Source organism: Hippocampus zosterae, chromosome 8 (genome assembly GCF_025434085.1).
Source record: "Hippocampus zosterae strain Florida chromosome 8, ASM2543408v3, whole genome shotgun sequence".
Taxonomy (NCBI): Eukaryota; Metazoa; Chordata; class Actinopteri; order Syngnathiformes; family Syngnathidae; genus Hippocampus; species Hippocampus zosterae.
In genome coordinates this window covers 1619382-1636468 of record NC_067458.1, presented here as the reverse complement: position 1 = coordinate 1636468, position 17087 = coordinate 1619382, and the positions used below count along the sequence as shown (strand labels likewise).

Sequence of the window (17087 nt, the reverse complement as noted above, 5' to 3'; positions counted from 1 at the left end):
CTCAATTTGAGTTTTTATTGCTTTAAAATGCATTTTCAGGCCGTATCGAGCACGTTTTTTGACTTGGAATGTGTCTTCATAGGAATGAGTTGTGTAGTCAAATTAATGGTCATTTAGGCTTCAGGAGGTCAACCTGAACTAAATACATGTTGAAATATGTGCATAAGTCCTTAATGCTCATTGTATCAATGTATCTTCATAGGAATGAGGTGTGTCATCAAAAAAATGGTGATTTATGCTTCAGGAGGTCAACCTGAACTAAATACATGTTGAAATGTGTGCATAAGTCCTTTGGTTTAAGCGTGACACTCAATTTGAGTTTTTATTGCTTTAAATGCACTTTCAGGCCGAGTGGAGCACGTTTTTTGACTTTGAATGTATCTTCATAGGAATGAGATGTGTAGTCAAATTAATGCTCATTTAGGCTTCAGGAGGTCAACCTGAACAGAATACATGTTGAAATGTGTGCATAAGTCCTTTGGTTTAGGCGTGACTCTCAATTTGAGTTTTTATTGCTTTAAATGCATTTTCAGGCCGTACCGAGCTCGTTTTTTGACTTTGAATGTATCTTCATAGGAATGAGATGTGTAGTCAAATTAATGCTCATTTAGGCTTGAGGGGCTCAACCTGAACTAAATACATGTTGAAATGTGTGCATAAGTCCTTTGGTTTAGGCGTGACACTCATTTTGAGTTTTTATTGCTTCAAATGCACTTTCATGCCGAGTGGAGCACGTTTTTTGACTTTGAATGTATCTTCATAGGAATGCGATGTGTAGTCAAATTAATGCTCATTTAGGCTTCAGGAGGTCAACCTGAACTAAATACATGTTGAAATGTGTGCATAAGTCCTTTGGTTTAGGTGTGACACTCAATTTGAGTTTTTATTGCTTTAAATGCACTTTCAGGCCGAGTGGAGCACGTTTTTTGACTTTGAATGTATCTTCATAGGAATGAGATGTGTAGTCAAATTAATGCTCATTTAGGCTTCAGGAAGGTCAACCTGAACAAAATACATGTTGAAATGTGTGCATAAGTCCTTTGGTTTAGGTGTGACACTCAATTTGTGTTTTTATTGCTTTAAATGCATTTTCAGGCCGTATCGAGCACGTTTTTTGACTTTGAATGTATCTTCATAGGAATGAGATGTGTAGTCAAATTAATGCTCATTTAGGCTTCAGGAGGTCAACCTGAACTAAATACATGTTGAAATGTGTGCATAAGTCCTTTGGTTTAAGCGTGACACTCAATTTGAGTTTTTATTTCTTTAAATGCACTTTCAGGCCGAGTGGAGCACGTTTTTTTACTTTGAATGTATCTTCATAGGAATGAGATGTGTAGTCAAATTAATGCTCATTTAGGCTTCAGGAGGTCAACCTGAAATAAATACATGTTGAAATGTGTGCATGAGTCCTTTGGTTTAGGCGTGACACTAAATTTGAGTTTTTATTGCTTTAAAATGCATTTTCAGGCCGTATCGAGCACGTTTTTTGACTTTGAATGTATCTTCATAGGAATGAGGTGTGTCATCAAAAAAATGGTGATTTAGGCTTCAGGGGGTCATCCTGAACAAATTACATGATGAAGTGTGTGCATAAGTCCTTTGGTTTAAGTGTGACGCTCAATTTGAGTTTTTATTGCTTTAAATGCAGTTTCAGGCAGAGTTGCGCACGTTTTCAGAGTTTGAATGTATCCTCATAGGAATGAGTTGTGTAGTCAAATTAATGGTCATTTAGGCTTCAGGAGGTCAACCTGAACAAAATACATGTTGAAATATGCGCATTAGTCCTTTGATTTAGGTGTGACACTCAATTTGAGTTTTTATTGCTTTAAATGCACTTTCAGGCCGAGTTGAGCTCGTTTTTTGACTTTGAATGTATCTTCATAGGAATGAGTTGTGTAGTCAAATTAATGGTGATTTAGGCTTCAGGGCGTCATCCTGAACAAAATACATGTTGAAGTGTGTACATAAGTCCTTTGGTTTAGGTGTGACACTCAATTTGAGTTTTTATTGCTTTAAATGCATTTTCAGGCCGTACCGAGCACGTTTTTTGACTTTGAATGTATCTTCATAGGAATGAGATGTGTAGTCAAATTAATGCTCATTTAGGCTTCAGGAGGTCAACCTGAACTAAATACATGTTGAAATGTGTGCATAAGTCCTTTGGTTTAGGTGTGACACTCAATTTGAGTTTTTATTGCTTTAAATGCACTTTCAGGCCGAGTGGAGCACGTTTTTTGACTTTGAATGTATCTTCATAGGAATGAGTTGTGTAGTCAAATTAATGGTCATTTAGGCTTCAGGGGGTCATCCAGAACAAAATACATGTTGAAGTGTGTGCATAAGTCCTTTGGTTTAGGTGTGACACTCAATTTGAGTTTTTATTGCTTTAAATGCATTATCAGACCGAGCTGAACACGTTTTTTTGACTTGCAATGTGTCTTCATAGGAATGAGATGTGTTGTCAAATTAATGCTCATTTAGGCTTCAGGAGGTCAACCTGAACTAAATACATGTTGAAATGTGTGCATAAGTCCTTTGGTTTAGGTGTGACACTCAATTTGAGTTTTTATTGCTTTAAATGCACTTTCAGGCAGAGTTGCGCACGTTTTCAGAGTTTGAATGTATCCTCATAGGAATGAGTTGTGTAGTCAAATTAATGGTCATTTAGGCTTCAGGAGGTCAACCTGAACTAAATACATGTTGAAATGTGTGCATAAGTCCTTTGGTTTAGGTGTGACACTCAATTTGAGTTTTTATTGCTTTAAAATGCATTTTCAGGCCGTATCGAGCACGTTTTTTGACTTTGAATGTATCTTCATAGGAATGAGGTGTGTCATCAAAAAAATGGTGATTTAGGCTTCAAGGGGTCATCCTGAACAAATTACATGATGAAGTGTGTGCATAAGTCCTTTGGTTTAAGTGTGACACTCAATTTGAGTTTTTATTGCTTTAAATGCATTTTCAGGCAGAGTTGCGCACGTTTTCAGAGTTTGAATGTATCCTCATAGGTATGAGTTGTGTAGTCAAATTAATGGTCATTTAGGCTTCAGGAGGTCAACCTGAACAAAATACATGTTGAAATATGCGCATTAGTCCTTTGATTTAGGTGTGACACTCAATTTGAGTTTTTATTGCTTTAAATGCATTTTCAGGCCGAGCTGAACACGTTTTTTGACTTGGAATGTGTCTTCATAGGAATGAGTTGTGTAGTCAAATTAATGGTCATTTAGGCTTCAGGAGGTCAACCTGAACTAAATACATGTTGAAATATGTGCATAAGTCCTTTGATTTAGGCGTGACACTCAATTTGAGTTTTTATTGCTTTAAAATGCATTTTCAGGCCGTATCGAGCACGTTTTTTGACTTTGAATGTATCTTCATAGGAATGAGTTGTGTGATCAAATTAATGGTGATTTAGGCTGCAGGGGGTCATCCTGAACAAAATACATGTTGAAGTGTGTGCATAAGTCCTTTGGTTTAATCGTGACACTCATTTTGAGTTTTTATTGCTTTAAATGCATTTTCAGGCCGAGCTGAACACGTTTTTTGACTTGGAATGTGTCTTCATAGGAATGAGTTGTGTAGTCAAATTAATGGTCATTTAGGCTTCAGGAGGTCAACCTGAACTAAATACATGTTGAAATATGTGCATAAGTCCTTAATGCTCATTGTATCAATGTATCTTCATAGGAATGAGGTGTGTCATCAAAAAAATGGTGATTTATGCTTCAGGAGGTCAACCTGAACTAAATACATGTTGAAATGTGTGCATAAGTCCTTTGGTTTAAGCGTGACACTCAATTTGAGTTTTTATTGCTTTAAATGCACTTTCAGGCCGAGTGGAGCACGTTTTTTGACTTTGAATGTATCTTCATAGGAATGAGATGTGTAGTCAAATTAATGCTCATTTAGGCTTCAGGAGGTCAACCTGAACAAAATACATGTTGAAATGTGTGCATGAGTCCTTTGGTTTAGGCGTGACACTCAATTTGAGTTTTTATTGCTTTAAATGCATTTTCAGGCCGTACCGAGCACGTTTTTTGACTTTGAATGTATCTTCATAGGAATGAGGTGTGTCATCAAATTAATGGTGATTTAGGCTTGAGGGGGTCAACCTGAACTAAATACATGTTGAAATGTGTGCATAAGTCCTTTGGTTTAAGCGTGACACTCATTTTGAGTTTTTATTGCTTTAAATGCACTTTCAGGCTGAGTTGAGCACGTTTTTTGACTTTGAATGTATCTTCATAGGAATGAGATGTGTAGTCAAATTAATGCTCATTTAGGCTTCAGGAGGTCAACCTGAACAAAATACATGTTGAAATGTGTGCATGAGTCCTTTGGTTTAGGCGTGACACTCAATTTGAGTTTTTATTGCTTTAAAATGCATTTTCAGGCCGTATCGAGCACGTTTTTTGACTTTGAATGTATCTTCATAGGAATGAGGTGTGTCATCAAAAAAATGGTGATTTAGGCTTCAGGGGGTCATCCTGAACAAATTACATGATGAAGTGTGTGCATAAGTCCTTTGGTTTAAGTGTGACACTCAATTTGAGTTTTTATTGCTTTAAATGCAGTTTCAGGCCGAGTTGCGCACGTTTTCAGAGTTTGAATGTATCCTCATAGGAATGAGTTTTGTAGTCAAATTAATGCTCATTTAGGCTTCAGGAGGTCAACCTGAACAAAATACATGTTGAAATATGCGCATTAGTCCTTTGATTTAGGTGTGATACTCAATTTGAGTTTTTATTGCTTTAAATGCATTTTCAGGCCGAGTCGAGCACGTTTTTTGACTTTGAATGTGTCTTCATAGGAATGAGTTGTGTAGTCAAATTAATGGTCATTTAGGCTTCAGGACGTCAACCTGAACTAAATACATGTTGAAATATGTGCATATGTTCGTTATTACCTGGTGGTGAGTAGGCTCCGATGGTGGGGGAAGATGCCGGTCCGTCCTGGCAGACCCAAACGTATAGTGAGGGTTTGTTGGGAGCGTCTGGCGGAATCCCCTGTCAGAAGGAGTTTCAACTCCCACCTCCGACAGAGCTTTTCCCATGTTCCGGGGGAGACGGGGGACATTGAGTCCGAGTGGACCATGTTCCGTGCCTCTATTGTTGAGGCGGCCAATCTGAGTTGTGGCCGTAAGGTGGTTGGTGCCTGTCGTGGCGGCAATCCTCGTACTCGCTGGTGGACACCAGCAGTAAGGGATGCCGTCAAGCTGAAGAAGGAGTCCTATCGAGCCTTTATGGCCTGTGGGACCCCAGAGGCAGCTGACGGGTATCGACTGGCCAAGCGGACCGCGGCTTCGGTGGTCGCCGAGGCAAAAACCCGAGCGTGGGAAGAGTTCGGTGAGGCCATGGAAGACGACTTCCGGACGGCTTCGAGGAAATTCTGGTCCACCATCCGACGTCTCAGGAGGGGGAAGCAGTGCACCACTAACACTGTGTACAGTGGGGATGGGGCGCTGCTGACTTCGACTCGGGACGTTGTGAACCGGTGGGCAGAGTACTTCGAAGACCTCCTCAACTCCACCAACACGCCTTCCTTTGAGGAAGCAGAGCCTGGGGACTCTGAGGTGGGCTCTCCTATCTCTGTGGTTGAAGTCACCGATGTGGTTAAAAAGCTCCTCGGTGGCAAGGCCCCAGGGGTGGATGAGATCCGCCCGGAGTTCCTCAAGGCTCTGGATGTTGTGGGGCTGTCCTGGTTGACACGCCTCTACAACATCGCGTGGTCAACAGGGAGAGTGCCTCTGGATTGGCAGACCGGGGTGGTAGTCCCTCTTTTTAAAAAGGGGGACCGGAGGGTGTGTTCCAACTACAGAGGGATCACACTCCTCAGCCTCCCTGGTAAGGTCTATTCAGGGGTGCTGGAGAGGAGGGTCCGCCAGGAAGTCGAGCCTCAGATTGAGGAGGAGCAGTGTGGTTTTCGTCCCGGCCGTGGAACAGTGGACCAGCTCTACACCCTTAGCAGGGTCCTTGAGGGTATGTGGGAATTCGCCCAACCAGTCTACATGTGTTTTGTGGACTTGGAGAAGGCGTTTGACCGTGTCCCTCGGGGAGTTCTGTGGGGGGTGCTTCGTGGGTATGGCGTACCGAACCCCCTGATACGGGCTGTTCGGTCACTATACCACCGATATCAGAGTTTGGTTCGCATTGCCGGCAGTAAGTCGGAACCGTTTCCAGTGGGGGTAGGACTCCGCCAAGGCTGCCCTTTGTCGCCGATTCTGTTCATAACCTTTATGGACAGAATTTCTAGGCGCAGCCGAAGCGTTGAGGGAGTCTGTTTTGGGGGCCTCAGTATTACATCCCTGCTTTTTGCAGATGATGTGGTGCTGTTGGCTCCTTCAAACGGGGCTCTACAACTCTCACTGGAGCGTTTCGCAGCCGAGTGTGAAGCGGTTGGGATGAAAATCAGCACCTCCAAATCTGAAACCATGGTCCTCAGTCGGAAAAGGGTGGATTGCCCCCTCCGGGTCGGGGAGGAGATATTACCCCAAGTGGAGGAGTTTAAGTATCTTGGGGTCTTGTTCACGAGTGAGGGCAGGAGGGAGCGAGAGATCGACAGGCGGATCGGTGCAGCGTCTGCTGTGATGCGGACGTTGTATCGGTCTGTCGTGGTGAAGAAGGAGCTGAGCCAAAGGGCGAAGCTCTCAATTTACCGGTCGATCTACGTCCCAACCCTCATCTATGGCCACGAGCTATGGGTCGTGACCGAAAGAACGAGATCCCGGATACAAGCGGCCGAAATGAGTTTTCTCCGCAGGGTGTCCGGGCTCTCCCTTAGAGATAAGGTGAGGAGCTCGGTCATCCGGGAGGGGCTCAGAGTCGAGCCGCTTCTCCTCCACATCGAGAGGAGCCAGATGAGGTGGCTTGGGCATCTGATTCGGATGCCTCCTGAGCGCCTCCCTGGTGAGGTGTTCCGGGCATGTCCCACCGGGAGGAGACCCCGAGGAAGACCCAGGACACGCTGGAGAGACTACGTCACCCAGCTGGCTTGGGAACGCCTCGGAATCCCCCGGGGAGAGCTGGAAGAGGTAGCTAGGGAGAGGGAAGTCTGGGCTTCCCTGCTAAAGCTGTTGCCCCCGCGACCCGGCCCCGGATAAGCGGTAGATGATGGATGGATGGATGGATGGATGTTCGTTATTAAAGACTTTTTGTGTTCATACAAAATCTTTTCGTGTCTGCTTTACCTGGGGATCCACCTCGTTATTTTGTTGTGCACGAGGCGATCTTTCATCGCCTCGGGCACAACGTGACAACCTGAATCCCTTGTGTGCCAAGCTTCCCCCTGATCTGCCCAGGGTGGTTCATAAACAATTGGTAAAAGTAGAAAAATGTATGCAAATTAAACAGGATAATGAGAGCATGAGTGTTTGGGATGCGACCACTATTGTAACTAAGGAGACTGAATTGACGAGGCAAATGTTGCTGGATTTGCCTAAAACTTACTATGACATACAATTGTGGGCAATAGACTGGCTTAAGAGTAAGTATTTACCCAAAGAGATTATGGACCTTTTAGAGGGAATAGCCTCTTGCAAATTGACTAGGTTGAATGATAGAAAATCAGACGCGTTGAGTTCCCTTTATCCAACAACATTGGGTCCTTCACAACAACTGGCGTTTGAATTGCTATCTGAGGTAAACCCAATGACTTATTTGGTTAATTGTATGGATGCTTGGGTGACTGTCACAGGACAGAACCCCAATAGTCATCCATTGAATCAAGCTTTGTTCAGGCAAGCAGTGCTGGGGGGTTGTCTGTATGATGTGCAGAAAATGATGACTAACTCTCCCACTATCCCCACTTCAGATGACGTGAACTGGCGAACTCATTTCCTATATTATGTGCAGCAATCTCGAATGAGAGCCGAGGAAGAGACTGAGAAAACATCCAAGCTACAAAATGACTTTTTGAATCCACAAGTACAAGAGGCTAAGAGAGCCTCCAGTAATGCATGCAAAAGAGAGAAACTTGGGAGATCTAATCAAATGTCAATCAGTGTCTCTCAACAGGCTCCACCACGGCTGATCACACCCACATCGCAGCTCCAAGCCACACCTCAACATTACGGCCTCCCCACAAGGCAGGGCCGAGACGCATGGCTGGGGGGAGGTTCGAGACGGGAAGGTGGGCGTGGACGAGGAAGTCACGGGAGCCAAGCTGGCTGTTTCATTTGTGGTGATGTGAATCATTGGACAAGGAAATGCCCGCACCGCCGGCACCCACCTGTTCATCAATCAGGCTATGATCAACAAGCTCTGACTCCTCCTCCGCAAAACCAACAACAATGACAGGATACGGCACCCCCAAATGGACAATACCCATCTGCTCCATGGGTACCCGAATCCCCAACAATAGGGATCACTGCTGGCCTCACTGAAAGACTGTCATGAACTTGAACATGCTGGACCACACTTGCTCCCAATGCCTGCTGATACAAGGCTGACTGTTGCTAAAGTCAGCCGATGACCCACCATTGAACTCTGTCTTCCAACAGTATCGGCTTTGGTCTCCTTAGACTTCCTCCATATGACCTTACCATCCGCTGATCGGTCCTTCCCACTGCACAATGCTTTTGACAAACTAGAGATTGAAATTTATCGCATGGCCTGGTTGGGTGAAACACAAGGCAATTTATTTAATGTTCCCTCCTCCTCAATTATTGTAGGGCCTGAAGGGTGTGGCAGCCAGAGTGGACCTGTCAGAGGATCTCATCTCATTGACTGGTATCTAGGCCTGACATGGCCGCGCCGCTCATACTTTTTTGCCGTCTACTCAAATATCCCAAAATTCTCATTCGTACACCTTTTTTGTAATCGATTTAGCTACGTTTTTTTCCATATATCACTTTCAGAATCGAATAGGGAATTTTCTCATTCTCTCACCTTGGAGTTAAATTTTACTACACTCGGTTGCCCCACGTATTCGATTTTGTCTTCTGGAATTTTTATCCAAGTGCTTAAACAGCTACTCTACTCTTTCCGACCTACGGATGACGTTGTACTTATTCGGTATGGTAATGTTCTTATCGATGGATCATCTAAGATTTGCTCTTTGGAAGCCGCAAGGTGGCTCCTTTGACATTTGGCTTTTTGCTGTTTCAAACTATCGCATGTGAAAATTACAATGCGCACTGCCTTTATATTTTCGGGGAGACTGAACACATCAGAAGGTACAGCGATGCCGGTTTCTTTTGTGCAGCCTGGTGTACAATACAATACAATACAATACATGCTGATTCATATAGCAATTTACTTAGAGGTTTCTGAAAAAGAAGGTTCTGTTTCTGTAGTTCTTTTTCAGAAAAGAGAGGGGAATGTGACTGGCAGGAACGTGAACAACAGGGAAGTAAAAGACTAATTTTGATGAATTTTGACATACGTCAGCATGCAATTGGACCCAATTGAACAAAAACATTCAGCATGCATCAGATATGCCGCAGCATGAGGCAAATATTTACAATAAAAAATTTAAAAAACTGCACAGGGCGGCCCGGTAGTCCAGTGGTTAGCACGCCGGCTTCACAGTGCAGAGGTACCGGGTTCGATTCCGGCTCCGGCCTCCCTGCGTGGAGTTTGCATGTTCTCCCAGGGCCTGCGTGGGTTTTCTCCGGGTGCTCCGGTTTCCTCCCACAATCCAAAAACATGCGTGGCAGGCTGATTGAACACTCTAAATTGTCCCTAGGTGTGAGTGTGAGCGTGGATGGTTGTACGTCTCTGTGTGCCCTGTGATTGGCTGGCAACCAATTCAGGGTGTCCCCCGCCTACTGCCCGAAGACAGCTGGGATAGGCTCCAGCACCCCCCGTGACCCTAGTGAGGATCAAGCGGCTCGGAAGATGAATGAATGAATGAATGCCACAGGAACATCGATGCAACATTGCGTGAAGAAAAAACAAAGAAACAAAAACTTAGAGAGGCTCTGCTAAAACCAAAAGAAGTAGTTATTAAATGCAGGACACATATTAGAAGGACTTTTCCCACGTAAAAGTAGGGAATGACAAAGCAGACTAGATGACTAAAGAGACAGTAGAAGACGACTTGATCTTTAGTGATGGAAGTCGAATCAAAAATGGGAAATTGTATATTTTCCAAACTAACAACCTTATTTCAGACCAAGAGAGGGTATCCCGGAGGAGAAGAACTAACTGGGTGGCCAGGGATGAGACTGGTTTGTATCGGCATGAAATTGATGGACGTCCAGTCCTGTCGGCAACTAAATTGAAGACTCCAATTCGGGAGGCATGGGTTTTTTATCTGCAATTCAAGGTAAGCTCGAACCAACGAATCAGAGGCTTGTATCAAACACTCCGATGGTGATGACCTCAGAGAAATCGGATTGGGATGAGACGCTACCACTTGCGCTTTCACCATGAGGTCCACCGTTAAGTCCACCACGGGTCTCACACCTTTTAAGATGGGACGTGACCAGGAGTTCCCCGCTCCATGGCAATCCATGGACCGGGGGCTCTTCAACAAACGATTCCCCATGAAGCAGACTAGGAGTCATTGAGTGTTCTCGTCTCCTATTTTCAGGAGCGGACGAGACTCCAGGGTGAACACCCCATGAAACCACAGACGTATTCCGAGCATGTGTATCTGGGGGTCCTACAGCGGAAGTGGCACCAGCCGAGATGAATGGGACCACGCAGAGTGACACAAAGGACCCATCATGCTGTCTACCGGGAAGGAATGCGTCAGCCCCAAGAAGCGTCTCCAACTTCAAAAGTGACCTTCGGAAGGACGACTGGACGTGAAACCAAGACAAAGTTCTCAGGGGGCCCAGAACTAATAACATATCTTCCTGATTATACTGGTTATTTTGGTCTCTATTTCTCTACTAATGTGGGCGCTGGTGGCAGGCTTCACTGAGACTGTTATTTCCGGCTGTAGTTTATTTGATGATGCTTTGCACAAGATTGGGTTGGTTGTCCCGCTTTGACGACAGAGTTTGACACCGAAGTTTTGTGATCACAATATTAATTGTGATCAAGAGAGGGATTTGTTAAGGAATTATTCCGCCAGAAGTAGTAGTAGAACATTGTTGATGAATTTCATCTTGCTATGAGAACTATTGACACTAGTCTCTGTCCTGAACATCTGCTTGTACTTAAAACAAAGAGTGGAGGGTGAAGTTGGGGCCCTAATTGCCCTTGAGTGATTAACAGCCTCCTGGCCGTCTTCTGCGTCCCCCACATCGTAAAAGTCCCTGAAGGCTGTCAAGTGCCTTCGAAGAGGAAACCTAATCTCAAGTTTTGTGGACCAGCAGATATTCTCTGTACTTTGTCAAAATGCCAAGATCGAACTTTGCTTGACTTTCTTTGTTTCAGATTTTTACATAAGGGGAAGGACTGCCCGCGGCTAATTAACATAATTAACATACCATGCCTATATGTACGTGTGACTGAAGTTGCTCGGGGCTTCCCGATGAAATCTGAGACTCACAGGAGCCCGAATCGATTCGTGTTGCGTTGCGATAAACTGAAGAAAAGACAGCGTGGTGTTGGGTCTTCTTCCACATTATAGAGAGATAAAAGAATCTGTAACCAAGGAAGGGCCAAGAGCAAATTGACAGCTCCCATTCCTCAACACAAATCAACGTGAAGGAAACGATTTCAAACCTCAGGATAAGTGAAAGTTGAATGACGAATGAAAGCGAAAATTTTTGGAAAGAGAATTGCTTCATGTCCAAGTGCTATCATTATCGATCCACGTGCAGACGGCTCCCTCTGTTGGACATTAATTTTATTCCAAAGAGACGTTGATCTGTCAAATCAACGTGAAGGAAACGATTTCAAACCACAGGATAAGTGAAAGTTGAATGACGAATGAATGCCAAAATTTTTGGAAAGAGCAGTGAATCGTGTTGAGAATTGGAGGTGGGTGCAAAAGCTTACAGCACCTGGTATTCCCAGGCGGTCTCCCATCCAAGTACTAACCAGGCCCGACCCTGCTTAGCTTCCGAGATCGGACGAGATCGGGCGTTCTCAGGGTAGTATGGCCGTAAGCGAGGGAAAACGTGAAAATTGTCCCCTTTATAGCAGACAGGGCACTTGCGGGTCGGGGATGGAGTAGTGGGGTGATTTTTTTTTTCATTTAATGACCTCCTCCCGAGAGCACGAAGGAGGGGCCCGCTCCCGTGGTGGTTTGAGCGCGCAGCCTGTCAGGCTCGCATACGGTCCTCTGCGAGCACGCAGATGCAGTATTTGATGTTTGTTGCAAAAGTGGGCTTTTCCAGTGGAGGTGCAAAGGCATCCAGCAGGCGGAAATCCCAAGGTGTTTCATGTCCAAGTGCTATCATGACCGATCCCCGTGCAGACGGCTCCCTCTGTTGGACATTAATTTTATTCCAAAGAGACGTTGATCTGTCAAATCAACGTGAAGGAAACGATTTCAAACCACAGGATAAGTGAAAGTTGAATGACTAATGAAAGCCAAAATTTTTGGAAAGAGCAGTGAATCGTGTTGAGAATTGGAGGTGGGTGCAAAAGCTTACAGCACCTGGTATTCCCAGGCGGTCTCCCATCCAAGTACTAACCAGGCCCGACGCTGCTTAGCTTCCGAGATCGGACGAGATCGGGCGTTCTCAGGGTAGTATGGCCGTAAGCGAGGGAAAACGTGAAAATTGTCCCCTTTATAGCAGACAAGGCACTTGCGGGTCGGGGATGGAGTAGTGGGGTGATTTTTTTTTCATTTAATGACCTCCTCCCGAGAGCACGAAGGAGGGGCCCGCTCCCGTGGTGGTTGGAGCGCGCAGCCTGTCAGGCTCGCATACGGTCCTCTGCGAGCACGCAGATGCGGTATTTGATGTTTGTTGCAAAAGTGGGCTTTTCCAGTGGAGGTGCAAAGGCATCCAGCAGGCGGAAATCCCAAGCTGCTTCATGTCCAAGTGCTATCATGACCGATCCCCGTGCAGACGTCTCCCTCTGTTGGACATTAATTTTATTCCAAAGAGACGTTGATCTGTCAAATCAACGTGAAGGAAACGATTTCAAACCACAGGATAAGTGAAAGTTGAATGACGAATGAATGCCAAAATTTTGGGAAAGAGCAGTGAATCGTGTTGAGAATTGGAGGTGGGTGCAAAAGCTTACAGCACCTGGTATTCCCAGGCGGTCTCCCATTCAAGTACTAACCAGGCCCGACCCTGCTTAGCTTCCGAGATCGGACGAGATCGGGCGTTCTCAGGGTAGTATGGCCGTAAGCGAAGGAAAACGTGAAAATTGTCCCCTTTATAGCAGACAGGGCACTTGCGGGTCGGGGATGGAGTCGTGGGGTGATTTTTTTTTTCATTTAATGACCTCCTCCCGAGAGCACGAAGGAGGGGCCCGCTCCCGTGGTGGTTTGAGCGCGCAGCCTGTCAGGCTCGCATACGGTCCTCTGCGAGCACGCAGAGGCTGTACTTGATGTCTGTTGCAAAAGTTGGCTTTTCCAGTGGAGGTGCAAAAGCATCCAGCAGGTGGAAATCCCAAGCTGCTTCATGTCCAAGTGCTATCATTACCGATCCACGTGCAGACGGCTCCCTCTGTTGGACATTAATTTTATTCCAAAGAGACGTTGATCTGTCAAATCAACGTGAAGGAAACGATTTCAAACCACAGGATAAGTGAAAGTTGAATGACTAATGAGAGCCAAAATTTTTGGAAAGAGCAGTGAATCGTGTTGAGAATTGGAGGTGGGTGCAAAAGCTAACAGGACCTGGTATTCCCAAGCTGTCTCCCATCCAAGTACTAACCAGGCCCGACCCTGCTTAGCTTCCGAGATCGGACGAGATCGGGCGTTCTCAGGGTAGTATGGCCGTAAGCGAGGGAAAACGTGAAAATTGTCCCCTTTATAGCAGACAAGGCACTTGCGGGTCGGGGATGGAGTAGTGGGGTGATTTTTTTTTTCATTTAATGACCTCCTCCCGAGAGCACGAAGGAGGGGCCCGCTCCCGTGGTGGTTGGAGCGCGCAGCCTGTCAGGCTCGCATACGGTCCTCTGCGAGCACGCAGATGCGGTATTTGATGTTTGTTGCAAAAGTGGGCTTTTCCAGTGGAGGTGCAAAAGCATCCAGCAGGTGGAAATCCCAAGCTGCTTCATGTCCAAGTGCTATCATTACCGATCCACGTGCAGACGGCTCCCTCTGTTGGACATTAATTTTATTCCAAAGAGACGTTGATCTGTCAAATCAACGTGAAGGAAACGATTTCAAACCACAGGATAAGTGAAAGTTGAATGACTAATGAGAGCCAAAATTTTTGGTAAGAGCAGTGAATCGTGTTGAGAATTGGAGGTGGGTGCAAAAGCTTACAGCACCTGGTATTCCCAAGCTGTCTCCCATCCAAGTACTAACCAGGCCCGACCCTGCTTAGCTTCCGAGATCGGACGAGATCAGGCGTTCTCAGGGTAGTATGGCCGTAAGCAAGGGAAAACGTGAAAATTGTCCCCTTTATAGCAGACAAGGCACTTGCGGTTCGGGGATGGAGTCGTGGGGTGATTTTTTTTTCATTTAATGACCTCCTCCCGAGAGCACGAAGGAGGGGCCCGCTCCCGTGGTGGTTGGAGCGCGCAGCCTGTCAGGCTCGCATACGGTCCTCTGCGAGCACGCAGATGCGGTATTTGATGTTTGTTGCAAAAGTGGGCTTTTCCAGTGGAGGTGCAAAGGCATCCAGCAGGCGGAAATCCCAAGCTGCTTCATGTCCAAGTGCTATCATGACCGATCCCATTGCAGACGGCTCCCTCTGTTGGACATTAATTTTATTCCAAAGAGACGTTGATCTGTCAAATCAACGTGAAGGAAACGATTTCAAACCACAGGATAAGTGAAAGTTGAATGACGAATGAATGCCAAAATTTTTGGAAAGAGCAGTGAATCGTGTTGAGAATTGGAGGTGGGTGCAAAAGCTTACAGCACCTGGTATTCCCAGGCGGTCTCCCATCCAGGTATTAACCATGCCCGACCCTGCTTAGCTTCCGAGATTGGACGAGATCTGGCGTTCTCAGGGTAGTATGGCCGTAAGCGAGGGAAAACGTGAAAATTGTCCCCTTTATAGCAGACAGGGCACTTGCGGGTCGGGGATGGAGTAGTGGGGTGATTTTTTTTTTCATTTAATGACCTCCTCCCGAGAGCACGAAGGAGGGGCCCGCTCCCGTGGTGGTTTGAGCGCGCAGCCTGTTAGGCTCGCATACGGTCCTCTGCGAGCACGCAGATGCGGTATTTGATGTTTGTTGCAAAAGTGGGCTTTTCCAGTGGAGGTGCAAAGGCATCCAGCAGGCGGAAATCCCAAGCTGCTTCATGTCCAAGTGCTATCATGACCGATCCCCGTGCAGACGGCTCCCTCTGTTGGACATTAATTTTATTCCAAAGAGACGTTGATCTGTCAAATCAACGTGAAGGAAACGATTTCAAACCACAGGATAAGTGAAAGTTGAATGACGAATGAATGCCAAAATTTTTGGAAAGAGCAGTGAATCGTGTTGTGAATTGGAGGTGGGTGCAAAAGCTTACAGCACCTGGTATTCCCAGGCGGTCTCCCATCCAAGTACTAACCAGGCCCGACCCTGCTTAGCTTCCGAGATCGGACGAGATCGGGCGTTCTCAGGGTAGTATGGCCGTAAGCGAGGGAAAACGCGACAATTGTCCTCTTTATAGCAGACAGGGCACTTCTGGGTCGGGGATGGAGTAGTGGGGTGATTTTTTTTTCATTTAATGACCTCCTCCCGAGAGCACGAAGGAGGGGCCTGCTCCCGTGGTGGTTTGAGCGCGCAGCCTGTCAGGCTCGCATACGGTCCTCTGCGAGCGCGCAGATGCGGTATTTGATGTTTGTTGCAAAAGTGGGCTTTTCCAGTGGAGGTGCAAAGGCATCCAGCAGGCGGAAATCCCAAGCTGTTTCATGTCCAAGTGCTATCATGACCGATCCCCGTGCAGACGGCTCCCTCTGTTGGACATTAATTTTATTCCAAAGAGACGTTGATCTGTCAAATCAACGTGAAGGAAACGATTTCAAACCACAGGATAAGTGAAAGTTGAATGACGAATGAATGCCAAAATTTTTGGAAAGAGCAGTGAATCGTGTTGTGAATTGGAGGTGGGTGCAAAAGCTTACAGCACCTGGTATTCCCAGGCGGTCTCCCATCCAAGTACTAACCAGGCCCGACCCTGCTTAGCTTCGGAGATCGGACGAGATCGGGCGTTCTCAGGGTAGTATGGCCGTAAGCGAGGGAAAACGCGACAATTGTCCTCTTTATAGCAGACAGGGCACTTCTGGGTCGGGGGTGGAGTAGTGGGGTGATTTTTTTTCATTTAATAAACCTCCTCCGGAGTGCACAAAGGAGGGGCCCGCTCCCGTGGTGGTTTGAGCGCGCAGCCTGTCAGGCTCGCATACGGTCCTCTGCGAACACGCAGAGGCTGTACTTGATGTCTGTTGCAAAAGTTGGCTTTTCCAGTGGAGGTGCAAAAGCATCCAGCAGGCGGAAAGCCCAAGCTGCTTCATGTCCAACTGCTATCATTACCGATCCACGTGCAGACGGCTCCCTCTGTTGGACAATAATTTTATTCCAAAGAGACGTTGATCTGTCAAATCAACGTGAAGGAAACGATTTCAAACCACAGGATAAGTGAAAGTTGAATGACTAATGAAAGCCAAAATTTTTGGAAAGAGCAGTGAATCGTGTTGAGAATTGGAGGTGGGTGCAAAAGCTTACAGCACCTGGTATTCCCAGGCGGTCTCCCATCCAAGTACTAACCAGGCCCGACCCTGCTTAGCTTCCGAGATCGGACGAGATCGGGCGTTCTCAGGGTAGTATGGCCGTAAGCGAGGGAAAACGTGAAAATTGTCCCCTTTATAGCAGACAAGGCACTTGCGGGTCGGGGATGGAGTCGTGGGGTGATTTTTTTTTTCATTTAATGGCCTCCTCCCGAGAGCACGAAGGAGGGGCCCGCTCCCGTGGTGGTTTGAGCGCGCAGCCTGTCAGGCTCGCATACGGTCCTCTGCGAGCGTGCAGAGGCTGTACTTGATGTCTGTTGCAAAAGTGGGCTTTTCCAGTGGAGGTGCAAAGGCATCCAGCAGGCGGAAATCCCAAGCTGTTTCATGTCCAAGTGCT

General features: G+C 46.2%; 8 non-coding genes and 1 pseudogene across 8 annotated transcripts; all 9 read right to left on the bottom strand.

Annotated features, from left to right (window-relative positions):
• Positions 1 to 11893: 11893 nt before the first annotated feature.
• Positions 11894 to 12012, bottom strand: LOC127606653 (5S ribosomal RNA). The gene has a single exon (XR_007963946.1). It is a non-coding gene; the product is annotated as a 5S ribosomal RNA (ribosomal RNA).
• Positions 12013 to 12492: 480 nt separating this feature from the next.
• On the bottom strand, positions 12493 to 12611 carry LOC127606515 (5S ribosomal RNA). Its single transcript, XR_007963818.1, has one exon. It is a non-coding gene; the product is annotated as a 5S ribosomal RNA (ribosomal RNA).
• A 479-nt stretch (positions 12612 to 13090) lies between these two features.
• LOC127606663 (5S ribosomal RNA) lies at positions 13091 to 13209 on the bottom strand. The gene has a single exon (XR_007963956.1). It is a non-coding gene; the product is annotated as a 5S ribosomal RNA (ribosomal RNA).
• Positions 13210 to 13689: 480 nt separating this feature from the next.
• On the bottom strand, positions 13690 to 13808 carry LOC127606599 (5S ribosomal RNA). Its single transcript, XR_007963899.1, has one exon. It is a non-coding gene; the product is annotated as a 5S ribosomal RNA (ribosomal RNA).
• Positions 13809 to 14288: 480 nt separating this feature from the next.
• LOC127606563 (5S ribosomal RNA) lies at positions 14289 to 14407 on the bottom strand. The gene has a single exon (XR_007963864.1). It is a non-coding gene; the product is annotated as a 5S ribosomal RNA (ribosomal RNA).
• Positions 14408 to 14886: 479 nt separating this feature from the next.
• LOC127606601 (uncharacterized) lies at positions 14887 to 15005 on the bottom strand (annotated as a pseudogene).
• Positions 15006 to 15485: 480 nt separating this feature from the next.
• On the bottom strand, positions 15486 to 15604 carry LOC127606652 (5S ribosomal RNA). Its single transcript, XR_007963945.1, has one exon. It is a non-coding gene; the product is annotated as a 5S ribosomal RNA (ribosomal RNA).
• A 479-nt stretch (positions 15605 to 16083) lies between these two features.
• Positions 16084 to 16202, bottom strand: LOC127606518 (5S ribosomal RNA). Its single transcript, XR_007963821.1, has one exon. It is a non-coding gene; the product is annotated as a 5S ribosomal RNA (ribosomal RNA).
• A 479-nt stretch (positions 16203 to 16681) lies between these two features.
• On the bottom strand, positions 16682 to 16800 carry LOC127606651 (5S ribosomal RNA). Its single transcript, XR_007963944.1, has one exon. It is a non-coding gene; the product is annotated as a 5S ribosomal RNA (ribosomal RNA).
• Positions 16801 to 17087: the final 287 nt, after the last annotated feature.